The sequence below is a fragment of the Mustela putorius genome, unplaced genomic scaffold (assembly GCF_011764305.1).
Source record: "Mustela putorius furo isolate JIRA1106 unplaced genomic scaffold, ASM1176430v1.1 tig00003850_pilon_pilon_pilon, whole genome shotgun sequence".
NCBI classification, from domain to species: Eukaryota; Metazoa; Chordata; class Mammalia; order Carnivora; family Mustelidae; genus Mustela; species Mustela putorius.
The window spans coordinates 1,119,116-1,131,695 of NW_025422002.1; the positions used below are offsets into that span (position 1 = coordinate 1,119,116).

Here is a 12,580-nt window from a genome sequence, read left to right on the forward strand (position 1 = left end):
AATTCTACCATAAGTCGTGAAACTTTATAAATTCTGTCAATATTGGATTACCCGCTTGAAGAACAATGTCTTTTTTAGGCATTCCTCATAAATTTTATCTCTTAATTTTCCTATAAACAGGTTGGTGTGTTTTGCGATCAAGCACCTTAAGTGTATATTTTTATAAGTCTTGGGGTCATTTTAAAATTAGGCTAACAAACAGCAAAGGCAGTTGATGTGGATAAACCTTAGAAGAATAAATATAAGAACAAAGGGAGAAGAAAATAACGTGCATCTGCTGAAAGGAAAGATACTGCTGAATACTGATTAGGAAAGTGGTCTGGGAGTTGTTGGAGAAAACCTCTAAAGCATGCAGCTTAATGTACAGCTGCGTTGAAAGGGCAGGGAGAATGCTAGATCATATGGCTGGGGAGAAACAATATAAATCAGATTTTGCATCGTTAATCTAAGCTCAAGTGCTAACGTCACCTAAAGAATTGTTCTCTACTTTGCTCCCGGTCAAGAGAGGAGCAAAATAATGCATTTGCTGTTGAAACGGTGTAGTAAAAAGGCAGCTACCTGAATTTAGTGGTCTGAGGTTGGCAAGTGGGGCAGTGGGGGGGTGCGGCGGGGAGGAAGATTCACAGCCCTGCTGGTAACTGCAAACTAAGATGGGTGTCACTGCCCTTTCTCTGCAGATGGGCCACTGGGAGTTAAATAAACAAGAGATATCATCGAGTTCATATTAAACTGAACCCCAAGCCACTTGAGCTAGACTCAACAGAGACTTCCATTCCCCCAAACCCTCAGATTTCTACCCTTTCCAGTTTATCCAGTCTTTCTCCAGCAGATAATTTGCTGCCTCCCTTGACAGGTAGTTCTCTCTGGTTTTCTTTCTTTCTTCTTTGTTTTATTTGCCTCTTATTTGTTTGTTATGAGAACTAAAGAAGATAATAGTATTTTAAACATTAACACAATTCCTGGTACATACTAAATGTTCGATTATATGCATTGTTCTTCAAACAACCACTAATTCTTACCTTTGCTTTATCTATTTTCAGTCCATTTTACTCTGGCCATTCTTCCAGTGTCTTGAAGTACAGAAACAAAATTTCAGAGCTGAAAGCCTCTGCTGATAATATGATTTACAGATACAAAGACCGAGTCTCAAGGGAAAACATAATGAGCCCCAAATCTCAGAGCTGGTGCTTCTATGAGAACTTCTCTCCCATTTTCTATAATGCCAACTTGAATCTTTAGTTTAGGTTTTGTATATGGGGATAAAGACACCAGGTCCTCTGAATTCTGTCTTGGAAGTGTTTTTCCTATCCATCATGCTGTCATGCCCTCCAACCCCATTCTGCCGCCATAGCAACGTCATGCTTGGATCATTGCAATATCTTCCTAGCTCATTTCTTGGCCCTTCTCTTTCTTTAAATCTTACTCACCATGGAAGGTCACACTTTTGGAGCCATGCCATCTCTGCTGTTACTCCAATCCTTCATGAGTTCCCACTCTGACATTCATATAAACACAAATTCCTTTGCCTCATTCTGAATACTCATCCTCACTGGCTGCCTCCCTTCCTACCACACTCTCCTCCAACACATTCCTCAGTGCCAGCTGGCCCACTGTTCTCAGTGTATAATGAGCAACAATTGTGTCCATTGATGTGAATGTGCTTAAGTGTTCCCACTGCTGGGTTATGTTATATATATTATAGTATAGTATGGTTTGGTATAGTTTACCACATTATGTATATGTATTATTATTATATTTCTTTCTTATCTTTCTTGTTCATTCATCTTTAATCCAAGGTAATATAGAATTGGGAAACTGAGTGAAAGTTCCAGAAAATCCCAGGAAGTTGTTATATGTCTCTCTGTATAAGCATATATATGCTTATGAACAAGCATGCTAGCATTTTTTTCTCTGAATTATTATGCCAAAAGTAATACCCTTTTTTTAAAAACAAAATTATTTACTTATTTGACAGAGAGAGAGATCACAAGTAGGCAAAGAGGCAGGCAGAGAGAGGGGGGAAGCAGGCTCCCTGCTGAGCAGAGAGCCCAATGCGGGGCTCAATCCCAGGACCCTGAGATCATGATGTGAGCTTAAAGCAGAGGCTTAACTCATTGAGCCACCCAGGCTCCCCCAAAAGTAATATCCTTAACCATTTTGTAAATAAAAATTCATATGAGGGTAGGTTCAAAACAAAACAAAAATCAAAGGAATTCTTATCTCTGAAGTTTCCCTACTTGCAGGATTCATTCTTTGATATTTTAAAAAATGGATTTATTTAGCTTGATAAATAATAGTTACTATCTGATATCCTCTCTGTGCTTGCAAATTGATTTTTTAATGAACTGGTGCAAAATCTCTTTGAATCTTTCTGGTAACATTACCCTTTTCACTTCTGTAAATTGGAGTTGACAGTACTACACAATGCTGCGGACGGCAGGATGTGGAGTAAAAGATACAGCCCTTGAATTGGTGGTCATATCCATACAGAGCCAGAACCATCAACAGATCACCAGAGATCTCCCCTTCTGGGAACCTTTGGCATATAAGTACTTCCTAGTGTCTTTATGAATATGTTTCTGGTTTTCCAGTATTATGTAAAATATCACAGTGCTGGATATATTCATGGAGGATGCTTTAGATATCAATGTACCTAACACATGTACCAAATTTAAAATGATCTTTAAAATATTGATAATATTGGCGGTTGGGATGGCAGTTAAGTGAGGCATGCCATGAGCCTCCAGCGCCTCTGCTGCCCCGTGAACAAGCCATTGGTGTGGGGGCGACCTGGTGCGATGCTCTGATTGTAGCTGCGTCCACTTGTTATGAGGCTGTCTCCTACCAGCCTGGTTACTGGAATCTCCGGTAGTAAAGTGAAATACTTAGGGCTTTCCAGTACAGATGATGCCTACAAATTGGCCGTGAGTTTAAGAAAAAACACTCTTAAGATCCCATACGAAACCATTCTATTTACTACAGTGCTGTTTTGATGGGTGCCTTTTTCATCATAGGCTCCCTCCTGCTGGCTGTATCAACAAAGGGCAGGCTGGAGGCTGGACCATTCGGTCCTGATCATTGGCATCCTGGTGTTCCTACCAGAATTTTACCACCCGAGCATCTCCTACTATGTATCCAAAGGCTACTGGGGTTACTCCTACCGATGACCTTCCAGATTTTGACAACTAGTGCCCACCCCCAACACTGAGCAGATGAGTCACAGATGGGACTGAAGCCAGCTTTAGGATATCGAGCAGAAACTGTGGCAAAGGACTGAGGAACTCTGCAGTTTTCAGTTGTTAAACAAAAGAATGGCCAGATTTTATGGGTCCATCCCCAAGTTATCACCTGAGCTTATTGTCACAAATTAACTAATCAGGACATGCTCTATCTTTACATCTCCTGGCCCTGGCAACAGCTAACAAGTTTTTCTGCATGCACATGTATCTTGCAAGAGTAGCAGTGTTAATGATATGGGAAAGCCAGAGGTTATTCTGTAGTGGAAAGTGTTATTACTACCACCTTTCCTGTAATTGAGCATTTCTTTGAAATACTCCTCATTGTCAGTTTGTTTTGGTGGCAAATGGAAGAATTCAGTATGCCAATTTCATATTGCTGGTAATTTATTTTGAAACATGGTAATTTATTTGAAATTTATACTTAGAAAACATCTAAGTATCTTATTCCTACTCTCATCTCTAGCTTTGTATTCTAGTGGAAAACCTTGACAAAATCAAGTACCAGTGTGCGTGTATCTGTAACATCTTTTACTTGCTTTCTTACTAACAGCAGCCAGGACTTTTTTTTTAAATCTCAGAGTGAGTTTCCAAAAGGTAAACACTTCCTCTGTTCACTAGTCATTGGTCAGCTCTGATTTGGTCCACCAGTAAACTGGCCAGCATGTGATTTGGGTCATTTTTTTCTTTGTAGATCGAGATGCTCATGTATCATGCCTTTAAGGACTGGACTTTCAGATGTTTCCTAAGGGGAAAAAATGTAGATAAATTGTTATTATTTAGAGATTATAAGCCTATCATTAGCACCTTGTATCATGATGCCATTCTGCTAGAGATCGCAAGAGTTGTCCTGGATCCCTAGAGGACTAGACTGCCTTAGTTTGATTCTGTCTTCCTAGCTTGTGAAATGTGACATATTCAAAAGAAAGTAAAATGCCAAACTCTAGGCCATTTTGTGAAGAGACGAAGACTGAGCAGTGTGGCCGCATCGTCGACCTCAAGCAGTAGTTGATTTCTCCACGTAGAACCTGGGAGCAAGAGATTCAGAATCCAATCTCTTCTCCATTCCTTGACCTGTGAGACTTTTTTTGGTCTTCAGCTACATCGTTCGGCTTTGTGAGGAACCTTAACATCAAAGAAGATGGCCAGCAATGTTACCAACAAGACAGATCCTCGCTCCATGAACTCCCGTGTATTCGTTGGGAATCTCAATGCTCTTGTGGTTAAGAAATCTGATGTGGAGGCCATCTTCTGGAAATATGGCAAAATTATGGGTTCATAAGGGCTTGCCTTTGTCCAGTATGTTAATGAGAGAAATGCCTGGGCTGCTGTGGCAGGAGAGGATGACAGAATGATTGCTGGCCAGGTTTTAGATATTAATCTGGCTTCAGAGCCAAAGGTGAACTGAGGAAACGCAGGTGTGAAATGATCTGCAGCGGAGATGCACGGGTCAGTACCAGAACACCCTTCTCCGTCCCCTCTACTCAGCAACTCTTATGACTTGGACGATGACTTTCAATGAAGTTATTATGACAAGATGAATAGTTACCCAGCACATATTCCTCCTCCTCCTCCTCCTCCTCCTTCTTGGGCTGTAGTTCCTTCAAAGATGCCAGCGTGTATTAGGAAACACCTCACGAAGGGGCAAAAGTGGCTTCAATTCTAAGAGTGGACAGTGAGGATCTTCTTCCAAGTCTGGAAAGTTGAAAGACGGTGACCTTCAGACCATTAAGAAGGAGTTGACCCAGATAAAACAAAAAGTGGATTCTCTACTGGAAATCCTGGAAAAATTTGGAGAAAAAATAGAGCAAACAAGGAGAGGTGAAGAATGGTAAGTCAGAAGAGGAGCAGAGCAGCAGCTCCCTGAAGAAAGAGGAGACCGATGTGAAGGTGGAGTGTGGGGGCGGGTACAGCTGACTCTGCTGAGGAGGGGGACCTACTCATGATAATGATGAAAATGATAATGAAGATTAGGGGGATGGCCAGCTGGGGTTGATCAAGGACGATGAAAAAGAGGCTGAGGAGGGAGAGGATGACAGAGACAGTGCCAATGGTGAGGATGACTCCTAAGCACATAGTGGTTGCCATTACGTGCCCCATTATTTCTTTACCTCGGTGCTTGTCTAAGATCAAAATATTCACCAGATCCTCTCCCCTAGTGTCTTCTCTCTGCTCACTGTTTTCCCCATCCTGTCCTTCCCATGTTCATTAGTTCATATTGCCCTGGCCTAGTCCCATTTTTGGTTCCTTTGACACTCCTAGTAGTTATATTAAGTCTTATTTGATACCTCTTTATGACTTACAAGCAAAAAGGATGTGTGATTTTTATCAGCTGTCTCCAAAATAATCTCTCATTATTCAGAGAGTACAGTTCTTTCCATTCATACATGAGCTCAGTAGTTGCTTCCCTAACTGCAGAGGCAGTTGCATTAGTTGAGTAGCACCTGAGAGCAGCTTCAAGTTAGAGGTATGTGCGTTATACCCTGCATAAGGCTGCTATGTGGGGCTGGTGAACACAAGTGTACCAGTGTACTTTTGTGAATGAGAGTTGGCATGTCAAATGTGTCCTCTAGAAAAATAATTAGTGTAATAATCTTAAGATTTGTTTTCTAAAGTTGATACTGTGGGATTTTTTTGTGAACAGCCCGATGTTTGGGACCCTTCTTTTTCAAAATAAAGAAGTCCTTATTAAACCAGGAATTTGGGGGAAAAAAACAAACCTGGTTTTTAAAAAATGCCTAAATCTAAAAAGTAAAACAATAAAATAAAATATTGTTAATATTAAAGTCATAATTGGGGTGCCTGGGTAGCCCAGTTGGTTAAGCGTCTGATTCTTGATCTCCGTTCGGGTCTCGATCTCAGGGTCATGAGTTCAAGCTCCACGTTGGGTTCCACACTGGGCATGAAGCCTACTTAAAAAAATTTTTTTAAATAAAAATAAATAATAAAAAAATAGTTACTATTGACTTCTTCCTATGCAAAGACAGAGATAGTTTCACCTCACCTGAAAACAAAATTTAAAGGTATGATTTGTTAAACTTATAAAATCCTCATGTGTTATAAAGTATACTCTAGGATAGTGTGCTAACATAGCAGACCATTCAGTGTTAGAATTTGGACTGAAGTTCACTGCATGCGGTGCTCTGTTACCAAGTTCTTACTTGCCAAGTGACTTGACCTTGAGTTGTTCCCAGCTCCAACCTCACAAAGAAAAAGGACTAACTGATACCAAATGAACTCTGCAGTGAAAAACTATAAGATAGTTTTTTTGAAAATTCAAAGGATGGTTTTTAACATTTTATCTGACACTGGAAGAAGTGTACCACAATGTAAAAGTAGACCTTTTGGTCCTTAAACTTTGAAATAATATAAATATTTGAAATGATATAAATGTATCATTCCTACCAACTTAGCAAAATGTATTTTTATTTTGATATATAATGGTACTTTCTGGGATTGTATTTCACAGTGGACTGCAGCAATATGACCAGGATTTCATTATGTGTTCATTAATTTTATTTATAACTAATGCTTTTCTGGGCTTATTTTCGATGTAAGGTAGAATATGTTTCTACATTTTCTGAATTGGAATCACAAATTACAAATTTCCAGGATAATATTAAAGAATTATTTAAATATGTAAGATATAAAACATTTTGGTAGTTCAAGGTGTATTATTTTCCCTGAAATAAATTAGGGAAATTCTATCTATGTCCTATGTTATTCAGGAATTAGAGCCCTCAGTGAGAGAACATCATAGAGTCTGATGTCCTGGATTGAAACCAGGCTCAATAATTTTGTAGCTATGTTACTTTATGGGAGTTACATATTTTAACTCAACCTCAGTTACATCTTCTGGATAGTATATGAAATATAAGTATCTGCCAGGTTGGTTAATTGTGTGCTGCACTTAATAGGTTCTCAATAAAATTGGCTACTGTAATTGTTTTATTTCGATTTTTTTTTCTATTGCATGCAATCTCAACCTTGTTACTCTTCATTTGCCCTTTGTTTCTACTCATTTTCTTATAATTCTGCATTTTTTACTTATTGCTTCTCCTCTTTAACTTCTTAAATCTAGAATACAAATTACATTCCTAATTTTTTTCTGCCTTCCTTGCAATGTCTTAGTTATGACAGTCAATGAATTCAAGTTTAGCCATTGAAATTTGGATGTGGATCATGATGCATTTCAGTTGTTAACCTGTAAAGGATTGGTAGTTTTAGCACATTATCCTCTTTCAAGAGTATTGCACATTTTCCCTGGTCACAAGGGTAGAATTTAAACTGGGCTGGACCTGCTATATGAAATCTGCCTTAGGTATAAATTTGTGTCAGGAACTTAGGAAATCCAGGTCGAATAGAGATTTCCCAAATTTTCTAATAGACTTAGCAAAAATTAGTTTTTCTTCCCTCATCTGTAAAATATGAAAAATAATACACCTCTTCATAACATTCTTTGAATAGGAATGGATGTTAAATGACTTAAAAATGTCTTGGCATAAAGTAAATTTTCAGTAAATATAGTTGAATACCAGCTACTATTACTGTTACTACCATTGGTATCACCTTTATCCAGGATTGCAAAGATGGCAGGTTATGCCTATGTAGCTTCAGAGACCATCTTGCTCATCACATGAGGAATGTCTGAACAAAAAAGGAAAGCCAAGGAAAATAAATTCTTATGGATGAAGAAAGAGATAGTGGCCAAAGCTTACTGCCTGAGTCCATAGATCCAACCATGCCTGAATGCCAGGATATTCTATTGGAATTCTGAAATAAATGAGCCAATACATTTCCCTTAAAAAAATAATGTGAGCTTTGTGTTTCCTCAATGTCACCAAAAGAGTATAAATGATCTTTCCACTAAACCACATAGCCATCAAATGAGCAACTTTCTGGCAAATTTGATTAATTTGAAAGACAAACTTGATATTCAAGACTGGATCTGTCTCTCTCTCTCTCTCTCTCTCTCACACACACACACACATACACACACACACACACAAGCACATATGCAAGATATCTTCTGCCTACATTATCCAGATAATCTCTTCAGTTAAATATTTGACTCTATCTGCATAGCCATAGTGAATTAAGAATGGAAATGATGCTGAAACAGATGAAAATTTAGGATCATTACCATTGTTCCATGTAATTAGGAGACCCAGAATGACCAATGAAGATCTGCACTTAACTATCATCGTGACTTGATATTCTGGTTGTTCTCATTCAGTGTAAACAAAGAAAATAAGCTCCTTTAAAAAAAACAAAACATATGGGGCTTATAAAATATTACAAATCTTGGGGTGCCTGACTGGTTCAGTCTGTAGAGCATATGACTTGATCTCAGGGTCACGGACTTGTGAGTTCAAGACCCACAGTGGGCATGGAGTATACTTTAAAAAAAAAAAAATTACAAGTTTTAATATCCCTACTCCTAGTCTAAGCCTGAGGAAGTAAGTGGTCTGGGGCATAAAATGGTGATTTGTGTCTTGTGCATATCGCATAACTTGGGTCATTAAACAACTAAAAATAAAAGGTCATTTTCCCATTGGTTACTTGGAAATCTCTTAATTAATTAAACTCAGGTAAGCTATGTTCAGAAGTTTCCTAAATCAGTAATTTTCTTAATAACTTCTACATGAATGCTGCTATATTTTAATTTGCATTTATTTGGATTTATGGCCACTCAAGGTAAAAATAGATTATTTACCATTAGGTAATTTCCACTGTTAACAATGCCCACATTTTTGATTAGCGTTCATATACCTTACAGATCTTTAATTCAAAGTTAATTTTACCAGATAAAGATCTTTAAATAGGAATATTTCTATTCTGTACCTTTTCTCAGTAAAATTTTATTCATACATATTCATGTAATGCCAAAAATTTCTTTGCCAGACATTTCTCTATATAACACTTGGACATTGTCTGTAATCTGCTACAATAATAATCTGCTACATTATAATCTGTAATAGCCAATACTGTAAAAAAGCTAATATTTCTCAGAACATATCAGCTAGTTTTTCCCCCAAATTACAAACGATTTAAAAATTAGTATTATAGGGATGCCTGGGTGGCTCAGTCAGTTAAGCATTTGCCTTTGGCTCAGGTCACGATCCCAGGGTCCTGGGATCAAGTCCCACACCTGGCTCCTGCTAAGCAAGGAGCCTGCCTTTTCCTCTGCCTGCCACTCTCCCTGCTTGTGCACTTACTCTCTCTCTCTCTCTCTCTGATAAATAAATAAAAATTTTTTAAAAAGGTTAGTATTATAAATTGACATAAGAGGTAAATAAAGAACTACTTTTTCCTAGTGAGTCTTATTTTACATGTATATGTGTTTGTGTGTGTGTGTGTGTGTGTGCATGTGACTAGAATTAGTTGAGAGGTGGTTTGAAATATCACCTTGAATTAGTCCTTTCACATATTCACAAATCAGCATGAAAGATGTTTCCAATTATTTGTGAAAAACTAGTCTGCATTTAGCTTGTGGATGCCAGGCTAGCATATTTCCCAAAACATGCAGGAGCTTTTGTTTTTCATTGCTTTCTTCCACGGATTCCCCTCTGTGTCCTTTTAATGCTGTTCTTACTCATTTCTACTTATTTCCTTGGGTTGGTTCTCTTTCTTTTTCTCTCGCACTATATCATTTTCTCTTAAGACAGTTGGTGGCATTTGAAGACAGGATTTAACTATTAGTACAATCTTGCCTTTGCGTGGCCACCTTTCCCCCAAGGAATTGGCTTTCCTTTGAAATTGGCTTTAGATCTGACAAGGCTTCTGCAGTTTCACATTACTGCGAGCCCAATAGAGAAAATGAAGCCAAGAAATTTGATCAGGTTATCCTAGGGCAAAAGAAAAGGTTGGTTTGGAAAAATGCTTAATTTCCATGATCCAGCAGGGATTTATAAACTGATTCTCCTGAGGAAATCAGAATCTGGTTTTCCATTTATCCATCCAGCTTTTCCGAATTACCAGCTCTAGGTGGTTTTAAAGATAAGGAATTGGAATGGATTCTGAATGTCGAATTCAATTCCTGATATGAGGTTATCTTAAAACATGGGTCAGAGCAGCAAGCCCCCTCACCTCACCTCCCCCCACCACCACCTCGACTACCACCACCACACATTCTGTATCTTTCTGAGGTTTTTAGTAGATTTCCCCTAGAAAAATCTTGGAAGTAACTTAAACCCTTCAGAGTAAGAGACAATGTTAACCAAAGGTCAAAAAGGAGATACTAGGTTAATTGAGAAAGGATTTGCAAAGTGTTATTTTTTTTTCTATCTTGTATCTTTTATTGTTTTTCTTGTTTCATAAGGGGAGTGTTGAACAACAGGCTGTTTCTTTAAGCAATAAGGAGAAAATAAATCTGCACCTTTCCTTACATCATTAAGTGTAAGATGAGCTAATATGCATAGACTCTTGGGGCCTGTTACTGACTTTGAAAATGATCAACATTCCACACCATGATTTTTCTGCTCTGTGTTTCTTAATGTTATATTTCTGATGAGTAATAGATTCAAGAGTAAATAATTTAATTTTGTAAAGGAATTAGATGTGTTATGTTGTGTCCATTGCCTAGCATTTCTTATAACCTTTTAATACAAATTTGAGTTACATGTGGAAAATTGGAAGCAACATCTCTTTCTTCATTTGCACAGAACCAATTTAAATTTGTCATTCTAGTGTCCTCAGTGCAGGAGCTTGCAAAAAGGAGCTTGCCTTTTGCATTACTCAGACTATAAAGGCAAATGTGGGGGTGTCACGCCAAATGCAGGTGAAGAGGAGGATGCTAATTAAGAACCATCATTCAATGTCATTTCTACATTAGATTAAGAAAAATCCATTAGAACACCCTATCTTATTTTTCTGGAGAGGTCATGATCCAGGCTACTAACCTCATCAAAACAAACAGCCATAATCACTCTTTATCCACTTCACCACCATTCAAGCTACATTTAGGTCTCATTGGCCTCTCACCAACATGTTTTCTAAATGCATTGTAAGCATTTCTTCATTTTGAAGAACTTACCACAACAGCATCATACATCTTTGCCCACATGAATTTTTGTCAAACTGAGACAGTTCATTGGAAATGTAAGGAAGGATTTTCTCTTTGGGCGCAGAGACTAATTTTCCTTCTATAGACTGCCCAGAATACAACCGAGGAGGAGAAGTTTTATGGATGGAGTCTTTAGCTCTTGTTAACTTGCTAAGATCTCCATGGGAAAGAGTAAGATTCAACTGTATTTATGCAGATCTAATTTTGTTACTTAAACCAAACGAATTTGGATGACCATTTGGATTTTTTTTGTTACCGCATTGATCATAAAATTAGTCTTTCAACAGGGCCAACCCCGTAAGCACATGGTCACCACCTCACTGTTTAATTTTCTACTGAACTCAGAAAATATATTACTAATTAATGATCCAGACTTAATAGTAATATTGATTTAGAAATAATGCTATTTCTACACAAGTAAAGTGAAGTTCAGAGTACAATTAACAGGATCATTTAGAAAGGAAAACTGTTTGAATTTGGTGTGTTAAAATTTGGTATGAATTACTTAGGTGACTACCTCTGTTATTTACTTGGTATAGATACAGTTTAAATCATGGCATTAAAATGAATGGCCAGGATTTTTTTTTTAATGAGTAAAGAAATGTAATGTTTCAGATACTTAGTTTAGATAACTTCAAATTCCTAATTTTATGTCTATAGATAGTTTCTAATGTTATATATATGCAGTTATATGTGTGTACATATATATGTGTATATATGTATATACTATATATATGTACATACATAGTCAAACAAACATGAATAGGCAATTTGTATAATTGGCGACTATAATACTTTATATAATTTGTTTACTCTGTAAAAAGGAAGCAAAGCATATTTTGATAGTCATATATGTCTGACATCCTATGCAAGAGGAGAAAAATTATTGAGAGTGAAATATGTGTATATATATATATATATATACATATATATATAGTGAAAATAGAACACAAACTTTAATTTTGGATAATTTTTCCTTTCTTTTCTCAGTAAATGACTATTCATCTTAATATGTGAACATGAGGGGCGCCTGGGTGGCTCAGTGGTTAAAGCCTCTGCCTTCGGCTTGGGTCATGGTCCCAGGGTCCTGAGATCAAACCCCACATCGGGCTCTCTTGCTCAGCAGGGAGTCTGCTTCCCCCCCACCCCCACCCCCCTCTGCCTACTGGTGATCTCTCTCAAATAAATGTAGGCCTCTCTCTCAAATAAATAAACAAAATCTCTAAAAAATATATTTAAAAATATATGAGCATGATAGTCTTCTTAGATAAAGTTGATA

General features: G+C 37.6%; 2 pseudogenes; both read left to right on the top strand.

Annotated features, from left to right (window-relative positions):
* The first annotated feature begins 2,828 nt into the window (after nucleotides 1-2,828).
* LOC123387222 lies at nucleotides 2,829-3,189 on the top strand (annotated as a pseudogene).
* A 1,188-nt stretch (nucleotides 3,190-4,377) lies between these two features.
* On the top strand, nucleotides 4,378-5,306 carry LOC101692844 (annotated as a pseudogene).
* The last annotated feature ends 7,274 nt before the right edge of the window (nucleotides 5,307-12,580 follow it).